Source organism: Microtus ochrogaster, unplaced genomic scaffold (assembly GCF_000317375.1).
Source record: "Microtus ochrogaster isolate Prairie Vole_2 unplaced genomic scaffold, MicOch1.0 UNK1, whole genome shotgun sequence".
Lineage (NCBI taxonomy): Eukaryota > Metazoa > Chordata > Mammalia > Rodentia > Cricetidae > Microtus > Microtus ochrogaster.
In genome coordinates, this window is record NW_004949099.1 from 30,544,247 (window position 1) to 30,551,235 (window position 6,989).

Consider the following 6,989-nt stretch of genomic DNA (forward strand, 5'->3'; position numbering starts at 1 on the left):
TATGTTAGACTAAGGTGAAACAAATGTTTAGATCTCTTCTAGGCCTTACCTGCAAAAACTCCATCCTTATTACATAATAATGTGGTTTCTGCAGTTAACAAAATACCCAGGGCTTCTTATCCCAAGTCTTGGACTTTGAATTCTGAGGGTCGGACCCAGTTCATTGCCGTGGACTGGACACAACTGAGATGAGTCATCTATAAGAAAATCACTGTGTGAAGTTTTTATTGCAGAGATCCTGAGTCTGTTAATGTTAGAAACTCTTGTGGAAAATTCCATTCTCTTTGTCATGATGATAACAAAAATGTGAATATTTAGCTATATCTCTGGGAATAAATAAAACCATGTATTGTTTGCTAAGTTATATGGAATCTAAGAATAGAATTTGACATTTGATTTAGGAGTGATGAGCTGTCTTTAGGTCTTCAACCATATTCTCTTTATCCTTCATCAGAAGCAAATTGATTTTGAACATGCAATTTGAGAAGTGACTGAATTGTAGTTGACTATGGCCTTTATATAGATTCTCATGAACTAGATCTAGGCTCCACAATGGAATGATGACATCCTAATAATATTTTAAGACTTTCAATGATCTCCAAAACTTCTCAATGAACATGACTTTGTAAATAGCTATTGAAGACTCAATATTATACTAAGATATTTTCAGCATGCCATGAAGAGCAGTTATTTTTCTACCTTGGTTTCTAACAATTTTTCCAATCTCTATATTTATTGTGGATTTTAAATGAATGTATAGACAAATATTGAGAGTGTAAATGAACATTAACATATAGAAAGTTGATCAAAAATTTCAAGTGATACATAGGGAATGAGTATCCCATTAAACAGTTATTTAATAATAATCAAATATTAAACAAATGTTAAAAATGCAGGCAGAAAGGCAGTGCTGTATCTCAGGCGCCAAGCAATGTTGTCATCTAAGTTCAGAGACGAAGTGAGAATGTGGCAAAGCCTTGCTATTGATTGGCAGAAGCACTAAATGAATTTGAACTCTAGTTTCCCTCTAAGCATAATAAAGACAAAAGTCAACCTAGAGATTGAGTGAAATTACTGACGAAATATGATGTCAAGTGTTGTGTATAATAAAACATCATTCTTACCAAGTGCTCACTGAGGACAGAGCAGCTGTGGAAACCTGAATATTACACTCCCTAACTGCAGTTGACTATTGATGGCTGGCTGGGCTAAGGAGGTGCAGTTACAGGAGACCACTGTTAACTCCCTGAAATGACCCAGGGGAGAGGAGCAATGGGATGGGTAGATGAGAGACCTTAACCCAGTGGTGCTGATGCCACCGGTGAGTCATGTGCATCTCAGTAATTTGTAGTGTGTTGAATATCACTATTTTTTCCCAAAAGTGGCCAAAAGGGAGAGTTACCTGGAAAAATCTATTGTCAGCCTTCTCTTAAGCTGAGTCCCTCCCAGACCCAATTATCATCTTTTAGTCTGGACATGTTTTTCCTGTATGCAAATTCCAATGGCTCCATTAGTACAAAGTTCACTTTGTCCTCCTCACCCATTTGAACACTATTTTGACCTCCACTTTATCTCATTGCCTAAGCCTCTCTCTGTAGCTGTCTGGGGCAATGCCTCCATCTTCTTTCCTTGTATTGCAGGGACATTATTTGTCTGTTTCCTCCAACATAACAACTAAGTCTTTCTCCTTTTGTGGATCCCTTTATAAAAACCAGTAACAATTTCCCACAGGCATGAGAGAACCATTTTTTCTTTTGATGCAGTGTTATCCATTAAAAATAATCCTGTCACCCAACATGAGGAGCCATAGAGAGGAAGTGACACAATTTACATTTCAACCATTTCTCTGTTTCTGTCCTTGATAATACAAATCAGTCCAGGTAAGCACATTATTTCTTTGAAGCATCCCTCAATCACAGGTCCTTATTCTCTCAATGTTCCTGGTCCCAATTTAGCATCTTGATGTGGTAGGAACCAGGCTGGTTGGCTAGTACAAGGTACTTTCATACACAGCAAGTCTGGATGGAGGACAGAGGCTATGGGTTTCCATGTACAGAGTAAACTCTCTATAAGCATGGTGTGTAGACAATTCCATATTGCAATGATCCCTGGTCCATGTTGCATTCATGATCCAAGTGGAGAGCCTTAGAACTCAATAGCTCTAAGACAGATTTGGAGGTTCAGGATTTGATCTCTAGCCCTGGAAATCAGACAGATAAACAAACAAGGAAAACCCAGTCCCTGGGTCTTGTATGCTCATTACAAGGGTATGAATGCCTCATGACTTTAGCAGGTTAGAATTACCAACCTTCTGCCTCTGAACCTATGCAAAGTGAGCTGAACACAAGCACCCATCGTTCTTGAATGCAGATGCAATGTGACCAGCTGCCTCTTGCTCCTGCCTCCCTGCCTTCAATGCCATGATGGACTATACCCTGGTACTGTACTGTGAGCCAAAATAAACCCAGCATTCTATAAGTTTCTTTTCTCAAGTATTCATTACACAAACAAGAAAAGTAACTATTGTACCATTCATTAAAATCTATGTGAAATTCAGGAAATAAATCTTTCAAATGTACAATGTGACAAAGTTTTTATTTATTTTGCAACTTCCCAGGACATATAAGATGGTACACTATGGAGAAAGTCTAAGTGTAAACACTGTGGGACTGCTTTATTCCTTCAGTTTATTGAAGAACTGTAAAAGAATACATTTTATTTATTCAAATGTAAGTCAGGTGTGAAAATTCACACATTGCCTCACCCTTACAAAAATCAAATATCAAAGTTACAGGAAAGGTGGTCATGAAAAACACTTTCAAAGTATCGGAAAATGACCACTGGAAATGAATGTACTATATTAATCAAATATGAATTAATTTATGTATGATGCTGGAGGACATGCATAATGTGAAAAATGTTCATAAAAACACTGTCTCTCTTATTGCTGCATGGTTTTGTGTTAGTGTGTATTAATTGTACTAATTATCAGCTTCATGATGACATTTTTATTCAAGTTTGTTATGTATTTGGTCATATTCAATCCTTAATTTGTAATGTATATTTCTGGGTGGTAGAATTCCTCTTTCATGGCTATATTATGTAAGAAACAAGTGTAACTAGAAAATCACAAAAAAGAGAAATAAACATGTGTAAGTCTAGTACATGTGATTTTATTTAAATCATCCAATAAAAATTTTCCATTTTTAAAAAATAATGTGTATGGCTCTGTAATTGTTACAGGGAAGGAACATTAATCCAACAAACCACATGGACCTCTTTCAGCTGCAGAAGGCAAAGGCTCCCTTCTATCACCCATCCCTTCCCACAAACTAACTGTACACAGAATGGATTTCCAAATTTTATGCAATTTTATAAAGAAACACTAGTAATGGAAATTGCTCTTGTAGACCAGGCTGTCCTCGAACTCACAGAGTTCTGCCTGCCTATGACTTCAGAGTGCTGGAATTAAAGGTGTGTACCACCACTGCCTGGCAATGAGGAAGGTTAATACTTCCAGCTGTAAAAGGAGCAGCAGGCCGCTTCCCGCCACCTGGCTCCCTGGCTAGTTTACACCTGAAATAATTACAAGGAAACTGTATTCATTTAAACACTGCCTGGCCCATTATTTCTAGCCTCATATTGGCTAACTCTTACATCTTAATTAACCCATTTCTAATAATCTGTATGTCACCACGAGATTGTGGCTTACCAGGAAGATTCTAACCTACGTCTATCTTGGGCCAGAGCTTCATGGAGTCTGCCACACTGCCTTCTACCCAGCATCCTGTTCTGTCTACTCCACCTACCTAGTTTTCTGCCCTATCAAAAAGCCAAGGCAGTTTCTTTATTTAACCAATGAAATCAACACTAAACAGAAGACACTCCTACATCACTAGACCAGTGTTTGTTGATCACAGCCTTGTGAGAAGTCCTAGCAAAAACCACCTGAATCACCAGCTGAGACCAAAGGAAAAGTAGAAAAAAAGGGTTTTGTTTTGTGCTTTCATTTGTGCTATTACTTGGAATGCATTGTCCAGACATCACAATCCCCACCCCTGGAGCTTGCATTGAATACTGGATGTGAAGCCTGTCATGGAGCACAACTGCCTTACCATGTATCACATTCTTGTGCAATGCTCTCACTCCCTATTCCGATGTCCCCTCAGTTAAGGATAGCACTTCAATCTCACCCCCTCTCCCTGCTGGCATTTTGTCTTATTTGAGCATGCATAGGTCACAGCCACTGTGAGTTCTTATGGACAATTTCCCTGCTATGTCCAGAAAACATTTTCCTTGTAGACATCCACCATCCTTCCATCCTTGGCTCATACACTCTTTCCAAACCCTCCTCCATGATGATCCCTGAACCTTCAGAGGAGGGGTTTGAGATAGATATCCCATTTATTGCTGAACACCCTGTAGTTCTTCTTCTATGCATACTGATCAGTTGCGGGTCTGTGTGTTCATTGCCGTCTATTTCAAAAAGAAGTTGAGGGTTCAGAGATGCACTGATATATGGGAATGGGGGTTTGAATAAGAATGGCTTTATGGGCTCATGGATTTGAGTGCTTGTTCACCAAGGAGAGGCAGGCACTATTAGGAGGTGTGGCCTGGTTGGTGTAGGTGTGGCCTTGTCAGAGGAAGTGAGTCACCGAGGGTGACTCACCCTCTCTGATGTCTCCAAAGCTCAAGGCAGGACCAGTGTTTCTCTTTTTCTGCTGGTTATGGATCTGGATGTAGAACTCTCAGCTTCTTCTCCCATACCATGTTTGCCTGGGTGCCACTATGTTCCCTGCCATGTCAACAGGGACAGATCATCTGAAACTGTAAGCAGCTCCAATTAAATGTTTTCCTTTCACTGCCTGGGGACCAGCTTCTAGCAGTGCATGGCTGAAAGGAAATCCACAGAGTCCACATACCATGACATTTTTAACAGAGCAGGTAAAGGAAAAAGACACTCATACACTCTCTTGGTGGTTTCCTTCTTAACTGTTCTTCTGTATTCTTCTATTTTGTATTCTGTCTCTATAGATTATATAACCCAATAAAATCTTTCAGGCAATATAGGAATTGCAATGTGGTTACATTCTATTTTTCAAGTGAATGAGTATAATGAATAAAGTTAAAAACATGTTTATCATCCCTCATATGATTAAAACAAGGTCATCCCAAGAGCCCACAAACCTTTACATCTAAGTAACTTATTATAGATTAACAGACTATGAACAAGCACACCATTTTTTCTCAACCACTTCTTTTATCAGCAGGCTGCATATTGCAATTACAAAGAAAGACTCAGTCACTTTATTATTCATCTTGAAAGGTAATATTTTAAGAAATCTTAAAGGAATCACAAGCCCAAACATAAAAAAATATAAAAAAAAACGAGGCAGCTCTGATTTAAATCTTCAGGATGCATACCAACTCATCAATAATTTTTTTATATCAGGAAATTGAGACCAAAAATAGGTACAAGGAATTAATCATTATCTTTGATCACCAACCGATCCTAGCAAGGAAAGTACATTACCTCGTAACAACTGGACTGCTTTGTGTTTTTGATCCTAACCTAATGAATCTATAAATCAGCTGTGTCCTTCTAAACTTTAGATTGTGTTCTAGGGTTTTCATCTCAAAGCTATTGTCAAACCAATTGATCTAACCTGAAGTTATTCTGAGGTTTGTCTCAGCTATGATGCACACCAAAACCTACGACTGCATCCTTTTCTTAAATTGATTTTTATTGAGCTCTACATTTTTCTCTGCTTCTCTCCCTGCCTCTCCCCTCCCCTTCAACTCTCTCCCAAGGTATCCATGCTCCCAATTTACTCAGGAGATCGTGTCTTTTTCTACTTCCCATGTAGATTAGATCTATGTATGTCTCTCTTAGGTCCTCATTGTTGCCTAAGTTCTATGAGATTGTGATTTGTGGGCTGGTTTTCTTTGCTTTATGTTTAAAAACCACTTATGAGTAAGTACAAGCATCTTTCAACATTAAGGTTAAAAGAATTCAAGCAAGCCTGGCTCCTGGGACTCATTTGTTTTTTTTTTTTAAATCATTGACTATGATCAACTATGATCTATGCTGCTCATTAGGTGAAACTCATAGGCCCTAGCTTTGTAACACTTCCTAATATTTATTTTTAATCATCAGAACTCTATTTAAACTAATATTATTTTTATCAATTAGACAGTACAATTTAAGAAGAAATCATCTTTATATTACTCTGCAGGTAAAATGCCCAGTAAAAGGGGTGTTTCCATGAGATAAACACACTACATTATGGGCAGTGGGGCTCTCCCCAGACCCATTTATACCATGCCAGATGCCAGAGAAAGATGGCAGCAGCAAACAAGCAAAGGCTCAGCAGAAGCAAAAAACGTTCTGGAGTCTGGAGTCTGGAGCCTTGTCTATCCAAGATTCACTCGTCAGAGATTCACCTCCTGGCAGAGGGACACCTCAAACTTCAATTGCCACCTGCTGGTCCTCTGACAAGACCGCCAGCATCTCTTCCCTGTTTGCTTACTAAATGAAGTGTATGCAACTCTCTTCGAGCAGAGCATACTGGGAGTCTGTGTCTGAAGATGACTGAAAGAAGAAATAGAAGTAGAATAACTAATCCTTTTTCAATTCCCAAATTAATAAGAAAATTCCATAAAGAATAATTTTTGAACAAAATTGTTGACTGAATTGCTGAAGGAACAAGCAACCTCTTTTGCAGAGGAGATGTGTAGACTAGGATGACCATTGGCACTAATCTGAGAAATGAAGTGTGTTCATATTGATAGCAAGCTGGGAACTATTCCAAACACCTCCTAGGTGTCTGCATCTGATCCCAGGAAATCTCTGACCTATTGAAGGGCAGAGGAGCAACACAAATCCATCTATAGTTAGCAGGACGTGCTGTGCTTAAGTATGTCTTATCAGTTTGAATCTGAGTTCCCATGTAAAGAATGACTTCTTCTCAAGCATTTTATCTGCCAGC